Source organism: Pezoporus occidentalis, unplaced genomic scaffold (assembly GCF_034315485.1).
Source record: "Pezoporus occidentalis ecotype Australia unplaced genomic scaffold, CSIRO_AGI_Poc_V1 ctg115, whole genome shotgun sequence".
In the NCBI taxonomy this organism is placed as follows: Eukaryota; Metazoa; Chordata; class Aves; order Psittaciformes; family Psittacidae; genus Pezoporus; species Pezoporus occidentalis.
Window position 1 is genome coordinate 3,990,593 of NW_026912940.1, and position 12,088 is coordinate 4,002,680.

Sequence of the window (12,088 nt, forward strand, 5' to 3'; positions counted from 1 at the left end):
AACTGGCAGAGCTGATAGCTCTTACAAGAATGCTGGAACTGAGTAACGACAAAAAAGTAAATGTGTGGACAGATTCAAAGTATGCGTTTGGTGTAGTACACATACACGGAGCATTATGGAAGGAACGAGGACTGTTGTCTTCACAGGGGACTAATATAAAATATCAAAAAGAAATTTTGGAATTAATAATTGCTGTACAAAAACCTAAACAGGTGGCCATTATGCATTACAAAGAGCACCAAGGAGGAACTTCAAAGATATCTGAAGGAAATACACTGGCAGATCGGACAGCTCAGCAAGTAGCTCAGAAGGTATGGGATATGGTGGCCCTGATACCTCTCAAGGTAAGTCCACTCCATACCTATCTTCCACAAGCTCCAAAATATTCAAAAGAAGATGAAAGACTAGCAGGACTTTTGAAAGCCCAAAAGAATTCTGAGGGGTGGTACACAACAACAACTGGACAAGTAATAGTACCCCCAGCAATAATGTGAAAAATTCTACAAACTGAACATCAGAAATGTCATTGGGGTGCAGAAGCATTGGTAACTTATTTAAAACGAATAATTTCCACACAGATGTTAACTATGGCAAAAGCAGTAGGGTCAAAATGTGAAATTTGTTTGAAAAATAACCCAGTGGTGAAAAGACAAGTTGAGATGGCAAAAATTAGGACAGGAATGGAACCAGGAGATTATTGGCAGGTTGATTTTGCGGAACTACCAAAAGCACAAGGGTACAAATATCTGCTAGTAGGGGTTGACACTTTTTCTGGATGGCCAGAGGCCCTTCCCTGTCACACCAATCAAGGAAAAGAAGTGGTAAAATGGTTGCTTAGAGAAATCATCCCATGATTTTGGGTCCATTTAAGGATATCATCAGATAGGGGTCCACACTTTGTTGCAACCACAGTACAAGAAGTTAGTAAACTATTAGGAATATCATGGAACTTACACACCCCTTGGAGGCCCCAATCCAGTGGACAGGTAGAAAAGATGAATAAAACAATAAAGAGACAAATCAGTAAAATATGTCAAGAGGCCAAAATAAAATGGCCACAAGCATTACCTATAGCTCTGCTATGAATCAGAGTAAAACCCAGAAACAAAATGTCAGTAAGCCCCTATGAAATCCTCTATGGAAAGCCATACGAAGCACCGGAACCCAATCCTAATACCCATATTAAAGGGAATCAGGATGTTTACAATTATGTGCTGTCTCTAGGTAAAACTTTAACCAGACTGAGAAGCGCCCTGGTGTGGAACAGACCATTGTCCCTGGAGAATCCAGCACGACATCCAACCAGGAGACCAAGTATACATCCGAAACTGGAACGAAGAACCACTAAAGGAACAGTGGGACAGACCGTACCAAGTACTGCTAACTACATTTACAGCAGTAAAGGTAGAAGGGGTGGATTCTTGGATACATTATACGTGAGTAAAGAAAGTTTCAAAGGTTTGGGAAACACAGATACTAAGCCCTACAAAACTAAAACTGAAATGTAAATAAGATATCTGGGTTCTTTTACAAAACTTTGATTGTCATTTGGTCATTAGCACAGCTAACAGTTGTTCCTATCCAAGGAATTCCTCAGGAAGATGTTTTGACACAACTTAAAATAAAATGCCATTCTGACCTGCAAGTTCACAGAAACCGTTCCGATAGGATCAACACCAATAAGGGTAGTTTAAGAAAAAGTAGATGGTCCAATATGGCTGAATCTGAAATTGGCCACAACAAAATTGAAATTATGGGAAAAAGGACTAAAAGATCAGTAAATCCAACACAGATAGGCCAATTATATCACCAAAATCCTGAGGAAAACTTAATGATAGGCCTAATTGAGGATTTTGCAAAAATGAAAAACACAAGTAAAACAATGGCATGCTTACCAATGCCAAAAGCAGCTGGAGAATCAATTGAATAGGGAATAATAATGTTTCCACTTCCAGAAATTAACAAAACAATGGCTTGTCAGGAAAAAGAAATAATGAAAAACGTAACGGTGACAGAATATCAGGAAGAAGGTGTTTTCAGAGACCCTGCAGTTTTGGTATCAAAGTCATCATGTGAAAAGAAACCAAATTCTCAGTTTACTTCCATGAGAGGGGAATTGGGAAGATGGGAATTGGGAAAACGTGTTTATAAGAAGGAAATTAAGATAAACAGACAAATAAAAGGAAAGCAGTGGGAATGCAACAAAGTGGATGATTTAAAACAAAATTGGGATACAGTTTGGTCAATGAGTATTCTGCAGAAATTCCAATACATCGGAAACACACCTTGGTGTCTTAAATGGACAGGGAAACAAAATGCAACAGGAGACATAAATAACTTGTTGTCCATGAATAAGGTTAGTCGAGATATTATCAAAAATGTTCCCTGGTGGAATTGTACAAAAATTTTGGATTGTGATACTGACCTTAAAGAGATTACAATACTCCCAGTCAAAATTGCTTTAATGGCCGGGTGTGCATGTCGAGGACTACCAGATAATGATATAGGCTGTAAGTATTCAATGGTACGAAGTATAGGACACTTTGTTTGGGCAGCTAGTGATGGAACCTGGACCACCCACCTAACTATGGAAGGTCCGGTGAAAGAAATTACTTTAGGATTGCCCACACTCTGTCCCATTTGGAAGAAATCACCATTTAAAGGCAAATTAGAAACCCTACAAATTTGAACAAGAAGAGATATAAATGATAATGATAACAAGGATGAGGACACGTTTAATCCAAAAATGAATCTTAGGAAAGACAAAACTACTACATCTCTAGCCAATTATTGTGTTAATGTTACATTGTGGAACTTCAGCATCTGCATTTAATGGAAATGTGTTATTAATGAAAATACACAGTTTAGCTTCTGAAGTTTAATCAGTTACCTAGAAGAGGAACTATTTTTTTTGTTGCTATATAAGCATTAAGCATGCATTTCAGATCATGCTATTTTTTTTATTTTTTTTTAATGGTATTCTTTAAGAAAAAAGAATAAACTTAAATTAGTATAGTTCAAAGCAAGCTACAAAATAGCTTGGTGAGTCTACTTTCTGCCTAGTGACTGTGAGACTTCTCAATATCCAAACGTGTAGTTCCAAAACCTTCATGAAGCTGTTTCTAGCCCTGGAAGAAGCAAAAAATCTCTCTCAGGAAGGAGTCTGACCACTGTAGTTTTGAAGTTAGAACCCAATCTCCTGTTAGATGACTGTACTTTAAAGAAAAGAATTAGCCCTTCCTTAGTGTCTGTATCAAAGAAAGAACTTTGCTGTATAGATAAGCATTCGCAAACAGATTCAATTCTGTGTTCGAATTAATTTAGGACCAACAAAACCTCAGTAATAACTCTTCTGTGCCTCTGCACAAGAGTTTAAGATGCTGCAATCATGGCCCATGCAGTCTGATGTCATCTGATATAACGGAAGTTAAAACTGAGTCATGGTAACAGATAGTATATCCACTAGAATCCTACTTCAGACTAAAAGAGAATGAGTTAACTTAAACTGCTTTCAAGATTATTCTAATTAAAGTAGCTTTGCCTTTGAAATTAACAAAATAAATTCATACAGTCTAGAAAAGCAGCTCAGTTGCAGACAACTGATTTTTTTTTTTTTTTCTCTCTATGAAATCTTAGTTTCACTGAAGTACATTTGAACTTATCACAAAATGTCTTCATATTAATTTCTTATCTTTTCCCTAAAGGTCAGATTTTTGTCCTTCTGTTCTTAGGTGCCAGGTGACTAAATGAAATAAAAGCCAAAGTTGAGTTCTGAAGGGGGAAAAAAAATAATAAAATTACTCAGGATCTTGTAAATTTCCATCACTCTTTCTTCCAGAAATAAGAGAGTGTCATCTCCTATATACACTGCTAATGAGTGTTACAAAGAAGCCATGATCCATTAATTTATTAGAAGATTTAAAAAGAGACAACTAAAGATGCACACAGTGGACACATCCCATCTGGTTTCTGTCTCCAGAGACAATGGTGTCACTGTGGTACACATTTCTTGCAGGTAACTCACAGAAGAGGGCAATGAAGCCTTGCTACAGGTATAGTCAGTAATATTAGCTGATTCTTTGATGTTCAAGTTCCCTCAGATTTTAAGAGACAATGTTCTTGTTGAGCCCTCAGTATTCAGGTAAGATCTAAAACTGAAGCCTAGGATAGTCACAATCATTTAAAATAACATAACACTCAGGTGTCTGTGAAAGGACAATAATGTAAAAAAATCTAATGAGAATTTTCTTGTTGTTAGATGTTATCTGTAGGAGCTGTAAATCTTATTAAACAGATTCCATTTCACGCATTTTGAAGCTACAGAGTAGAAAGGAAGAATTTGTGGATAGCAGAACAATCAGTTTAATTTCAATTAATTTTGATAGTGTGAGCAAACAAATCAGATTTGTAAGCACTTGGGGAAACACAATGATGAATATTGGCTGACTTTGCCCAACAAGCACAAATAGTAATAAGGCAATCTAATTTCTGTCTATGATGTTGTAACAGTGATACAGAAGGAAAAACAGTAGAAGTCATACAGTTTGCTTTCTATGAAGCTTTTGTCTTAAATGGCATTAACAAATTAGGGAAATATAATATAACCACTCTACAGGTGTTGGGCATGGAGTGAAGCACTTCACTTGTAAGAACAAAGTAGCAATATGTTTAGTGATATAAACCAGCACTTTAGCAAAGTTTGACAGCTAAAGCAACAGTGGTTTAAAAAGATTAGATGACAAAGTACACTTAATTATTTACTGCATAGAAGACAGGGTCAGGCAGAACTTTCTGACCCTCCTGTTGAGTCATGAGCTTCAGAAAGGATGCCTTTGTGTTCTAAACTTCTGTGGGGAGTTTAGGTGTGGCTGAACCCAGACTTGGTACCAGATTTGGCCAATGATTTATGTCTAAAGGATTATATGTGCACAATCAATTCTTTACATCACTTAGCTAAGATTTCAAAGTTTCAGCACACTTATTCCCAATTAATTTATCAAGATCTGATGTGATAAGGATTCTCTCAACCTCAAGAATTAACCTTAAGGAGCAGCCCTACTCAAGGAGAGATCCTGGCGTTCATCCTGCTGCCATGTAGGAAAACTCAACAGGCTCCAAGCTGTCCACTACTTATGAAGTAAGATGATTGACACATAGTCATATCTGCACACTTACTGCAGAATTTAAAATCTTCCAGACTTCGCTTGAGTTGGACTTTAACTAGCACTATAGGTAGAGGGTGTGTTGCTCAAATTAGCCCTTGGCGACTGTGCTGTTGTCTGTCTCCTCTGAATTGACTTTGAGCCATGCAGCCGTCACAGGCAGACACACCCATTACAACTGCTACTGGTGTTTGTCAGTGTTACGGGAAATACAGGTCAGGTTGAGGATGGGGGAGAGCACGCTATCACAGTGTGAGATGCAAAACTGGTTCCACACTTAGAGCTACCAACAACTCACAGTGTGCAAAGAGGAGTGAAGAGGCAGAACAGGAACTTTCATGAGCAGGAACTTTCATGAACGTAGTGATGTTTCATATTCATGACAGGCACAAAATAACATAGTTTAGAAGTTTCAGAACATGAGAGTTCAGAAAGTTCTTACAAACCACAGAACTTTTTTTGGGCTAAGCATCAAATTAAGTTTTTAGAATAAAGAGATAAGATTAACGAATAATCAACCCATGTGATACTAAGTTATGAGTCCTACAGGGACTTAGAAATTAAATTTCTGAAATGTAGTAAGAAATCTATTAATTTTAAAAGGTGCTTCACAGAAATAAATACAAATAGTTAAAAAAGATACCATCAGGAACTGACACAGCTAAGGACCAACATGTCTGATTTCCATGCTGGAAGACAAAGTATAAAAATAAATAGAACTAGTAGTGAATATAATGTACATGGGAAAGTTAGTATACTTTCTGAAAATGAAATTTTGGGTCTCACAGAGCTACCAGAGGTCTTTCAAGGACTGCTTCACATATGGATAAAGCATAAGGAGAGGATGTTACCACAAGCTGAACAGGAAACAATAGCGGAATGCCATGTTGTGAAAAGAAAAATGACAAATTGGAGCAAAAGCTATAACAGCAATACAATTTTGATTCGTTAGGACTGGTACCACCTCAATATGTAGTTTTCTTGTGATGCCCTTATAAAAAGCTAGCAGAGTGCTTGGACAGATTAATCAGGAGAGAAAATAAGAGAAAGAAAAGATCTTTGAAGCATAAATGACAAGAAATTATTAAAGGATCTGACCTTATTTAGTTAAGAAAGACATGACAGAGGTTGGAAAAACTAGTAGTTCTTAAAATCAAAAAGATCATCTAGAAACAAATAATAAATTTTATTTCCTTCTTCATGTCCAGGGCTAGTAGGATAAGAATAAATGGATTTAAGTTTCTGCAAGGGTTTGGGAAACTGTAACTAAACTCCAGATGAAATTGCATGGGACATAGTATTTATCACTAAATACAAAGCATCTGTCTGGAATGTCATGAGGTAGACGAGAGGGAAGGATTATGGGGTTTAGAACGTTCTTCCCAGACTAACTTTCTATGATTCAGTAATTATATCCACATTTCCAGTTCTATTTGAGGAATTTTAATCTAAGCACCTGAATACTATAGTTCCTCAATAGTTCAGTTGTTACTTTAATTATAAGATTTCCAACAAAATATTTGTTTTCTCATTGGAAAGCAGCAGTCTGATGCTTGTTGGGAATTGCTAAAGTATTCCTCAAACACTAGTTTGGTCAACATTTATCCCAGACCATTATCATTTCAAATGATTAATGACTCATTAACGTCATGTCTGGGCTCAGTTAAGAGCTGGCAATGAATGGCAAGCATTTTTTTTTCCATCTATAAACCTGAATTAAGTATGTTTGTCAGTTTAAAGGTCGGTATAAAATATAAGGCTTTGGATGTGGACACATTTTACATTGGAATGTACACATGTAGTAACCAAATGGGGAAGAGAGTGCCTTACTACTAAAAGAGTTCAAGAGATGTTAACAGGCAATTCTAGAACAGATGCCTTTGCATTTCCAAAGAATAGAAAAACAGTCTATAATTTAAAGGGAAGAATGTCAAAACTATTGCTAGATCACTGCAGATGAAGAAGCTTTGGGAGGAGAAAATTATTTGGAAAGGAAAGCCCTAGAGGATCCCTGGAAATTACGGGCTTGAAGAGTTCCTAGGGAAATATTTACGCTAACAAAACAGAAGAAAACAAGCAAAGTTTAGTGTAGCTTAGAAAGAATATTTGATTATCCAGGAGAAAACCCTCAGAAAGTAGTTATGCATTGAGATGGATAGCCACCTTGAATGAGAGAGTCTCCACCTGAATACTGGCAATAGACAGAAAAAAAAAAATTAAGAGAATTAAATAATGTCCTTTTGTTACCTGTCCTTTACAAGCATCTATAACATTGCTGTAAATGTAGATGCTTTTTATTTGTCTTTTATAATAATCTATTTCAGACTGTGGCCATTTAAATATATGTGGTTAACAGCAAGCTATTCTACACTATCAGATATGGTGATCCTTAAAATTGGGTTCTTATCAAGTTCACAGCTTCCCTAAGTATTGATGTAAGAAATCTGAAAAATAAAAGAACTATTCTTTTATCTGAGCTGTATGAATAAGGCGCTATATCATGAGATTTAGGTAGAAATATCTTTAAGTAGTTTCTGTGTGGCACTGTTGTGAGCAGGGCAACTGGAGCTTGAAGGTCCCAAAGGAATTGCTAAAATGTTTTGTAGTCAAGGCAGTTTGTGTACAGACTGCCCAACCACTTGAATCTCAGTCTATTAAACAAGCAAGAATGAATGTTTTGAAGGTACTATCAAGGAGAGGGGCTTACTTTACTGAACAAGTAACAGAAAAAGAATAATGTTCAATCAATACCTTTCTGCTGGAGATTAAAAGATAAGATAGCACAGGGAACTTTCAGAGTAAAAAATCCTTTGCCTGACTAAAGACTGCTTTACCCAAGAGAATCTCGGCAGCCAGAGCTATAAAAGCACACAGAAACAACTGGTCGCTTTTGACAGCAGGAAAGCGAGACGTAATGTGTCTGTTGAGATGGAGTGTAGAATATAGGATTGCAAGAGTGGGATAAAAGCCAGAATAGACAGAAGCTTTTATAGTCTTGGAATACATCGTGAAGAATGGTGAGTACACTTGGAGGAATTGGCTGAAGAACAGGAATTTATCCTTGTGTGGGAAGGTGTAGGATGCCTCTCACTAGTAAGAGTTACTACTTAGTTGCAGGCATACGGCCTCTTCTTTCACAATAAGCATAGAATGCCCAAAACCAGAGAAGCTGCAGATGACATCACAGATAAAACTGTCCCTGCCAGAAAGTCAGAGGTATCACTGTGTATCACTGACACAAATACTGGAAAGTCAGAAGAGTTACGGGATAGAGATCAACCCTGCTAAATGAGTCCACAGGCACCACAAGAAAATTTTACGCGCCAGAAAAGAAACCCTTTCCATGTAGAAGACTTAATCTTAATGTGCAATGGCAGGCATAAAATAAAAAAGAAATGTCTCATGGAAAATTTTGTCTATGCAGAGAGGTACCTCAAAGATGAGGGGCCTTGTCAGAGCTAGACCTATAGACTGTTAGATACATGCCACAATTTACAACTAGCACATTACTCTTCTCAGTTAAAATCAAGAATGCTCCTCAAGTGCCCAAGAAATTATTCTCTTTCATTCAATCAGGCAGGGTGAAGTAAGGACTGCTGCAGCTTCTGTGCCCAGAGCTCAAAAGCTGAAAAGAATCTTTGCTTCCAGGAAAGTCCCACTAAGTTCCTCTCTCAGATGGTCAAACAGCCATTTTGAATGGTCTTCATTGTCATTATGAATCAGGCTTGATAGAGAAAAATACCCTGCCTCTAATCCTCGCAAGAAATTTTGCTGTTTAATATCTTAAAGCTTTGTCCTTTCAGATAAGCAAGTGAAAACTTTTATGATCTTTTAAAGAACTACAAAATGACATTTGCTTCTTAATGTCCAGGAATAAATTGTTTAATAAACATTTCCATCAAAGTTCTTAAGGATAAATAGAAAATATATGCAACCAAAAAATTACAATGGCAACATAGTGTTACCTCGTTTACTCTCTGGCAACTATAAGATACCTCAGTAATTTATGTAGTTTATGCAGCCACACAGAAAGAAAAAACAGAAATCTTCAGATTTCAATGGGCATTTTTTTGTGAAGCAGCTCTAGATGGAAGGAGGAACTTTGTATATTCAGAGTGCTATCTGGGGATTTAAAATCCATGTTACATTTGATGCAACAAAATATGATTAAAGGCCGAAGGACCTGGAAGAAGTGGTACAACTGGAAAAGTTGCAAGAATTCTTTTGAAGTGGAGGACTTGGTGCTACCCTTAATCCTTGAAAACTACTTTGAGATGCAAAATTCCAGGGAGAGTAACATTTAAGGAAATGAACAGGTTAATTAGTCTACCTACGGTGTCAGGAAATGACACAGTCAAACTGTACCACAAACTGCACACATTAATAGTTTGAAAGCCTATTAGAGACGTAAAAATGTTGTAAATATGGTTTGTAGGAAAGATCCCAAACCCCTCTTCTGTCAGATATACTCACCAATAATGAAAAGAAACTCATTAAAAAATCAAAAGTCTGCCCTGGGGGTTAGCTCTTTCTTCAGAGGCAGAACCACACTTCACAAAATCAATAGAAAAAAGTTTTTGATAAAATAGCAGGTTTTCATTACGATCCTATCAGATAGTTGTAGCCAGTAATATGAGGCCACAAAGGTTTGAACATTGCAATTAGCAAATGAGGCAAAATTAAGTAGCCCTTATGTAAAGTGCAACTTTCAGTGTCCTATATTCATTTAAGATGCATCAAAGTACTGCAATTCATTTATGTGCTCTGAGAACAGCATTTACTTTTTGTCCACATTTCTAGGCTTTTCTTCAGTGGAATGATTTTTGACTAACCAGGAAATCAGTATTGTATCCTATGCTAGAAATTCTTCACTTTTTACAAATATTCTGATTTTATCACCCATGGCACAAATGACAATTTTGTTGTTTTGCCATCTTTTAAAATTAGAAACCAACAAGAGTATGTAATTGACTGAATATTTTTTTTTAACTTTAAAATTATCTGTGCAAAAATGTTTGAAAAATATAGGGATTACCAAATAGTCTATAGTGAGTGATAAACAAGGAATAAGAAAAATGTATATTTTTTAGACTTTCTTTATTTTTATACTTAATTTGGATATTTGATATCTTGAGTCATAGGTATTGTGATCCACAGACTTGGTAACATTTCATTGAATCAACTCATTACATCCCAGATCAAGATGCTCCAAGCCTCCTGATGCAGAATGCCAGACAAAACTGCAATTTTGTTACTTAGGAGGTATGTGAAATTAAAAAAAAAAACAATATAATGATTTGTATTTCTCTAGAAGTGCTGTTGTTAGGTTTAAGTTTTGATAACTTTAAAAACCCCACAAATGTAAATATATTCTGAAGTATGGAAAGTGGCCTTGCATTCAATGCTGTATTACACAATACAGTATAATAAAGAAAGAGGCTTTAAGCAAAACCTCAAATCAAATCTCTGTTGAGAGAGCACTCAAAGCATGGTTTAGTTAAAAGCCTACATTTTAATCTTACCATTTTGGGTAAATCTGTTGTGCTTAACTTACGTCAAAGTATAAACTGTAATGTTTCTTTGCAAAGACGTATTTTAAATGCAAAGAGGCATTCATAAATACTATCCATCTCTTAATATTTTACAGGAGAATAAGGTGATGCACTGAGTGACTTATATTTTCTCATATTATTTCTTCTTTTTATTCTTCCTTTGTGGTTTAAAAATCTTCTGACTTCATCCCTAAGCAAGGTTTCTGTAATCACTGTTTCTTCTAATATGTGGCATTGCTGTTAACACAACTTTAAATGTAATGTTTGATTTTCTTGCTCTTGTATCATAGAAATACCTTGTTGAGTTAGTCTAGTATAATCACTTGGATTATTTTCGTGTTTCTTGCACCACCGCTTCACCATTCTGGATTGCTTTATTGAAAAAACTATAATTTTTGTCCTTTGTCTGCCTTTTTGATTGTCAGTGGCACCTGTTATCTTGTTCTCTTGTCTGTTTTTTTTTGTGGTGGGGTTTGAATATTTTGTTGCTTGTTGTGTTAGTGGGTTTTTTTATTGTTGGTTGCTTGCTTGTTTATTTGTTGGGTTTTTTTAAGCAAGTAGAGGAAAAAGGTCTCAGAGACACCCAGATGCTCAAAAATGTATGAAAAGTGGTGACAGGGTAGGTTTCAGTGACACTGTAAACGACCATTTTCAGGGAAAGCTAGCTACAGCACGATCAGTTGGGCAATCCCCAGCTCTGCTCTGACTTATCTCTACGTTGCTGGATCACTACTCTCTCAGTCCCTTAGAGCATCCTTTTCCTATTACTCAGTTAGTTCCACATTTACAGGGTGGTAGGTAATGTGGAAAGAACTGAAAGTGCTATAGAGGTGCAACAAACATACTTCAGTAGAGGTGGGCCCTGAACCAAAAGAAAGGACACAAGAGAAATGGACATGAAAGAGAAGGGGAGAGAAGAACGGAGAAGAATATGGGACATAGGAAATAAATTCGTAGCAAGTCAGTTGCTCATTAGTTGCTCATGCAACAATTTTATTGTGGAGGGAGATTCCTGGCTGAGAACTTGTACTTTGCACTGCATTTTGGCGAGGAATTGTCATATTTTGTCTTAAAGATCCTGTAGAATTAGCATTAATTAAAAAAAAGGACAAGAAGGAAGAAGAAAGAACAAAAGTATGAAGGGAAACCGATACAGACTTTTAATTCTTCTCTATACTCAGAATACCAAATCTTCCATGTATAAACTGTGTGAACTAAGTAGATGGGAAATTATGGAAGTATCAGAAGGAAAAGGCTGCTAATGAAGACTTTTTCTTTGAGAAAAGCAAAACAATTAAAATAGCTAACATTTAGATGCAATAGCACAGCTAAGAAATACTTAAGATTAAGCAAAGCTTTCGAAAATAACCTGGA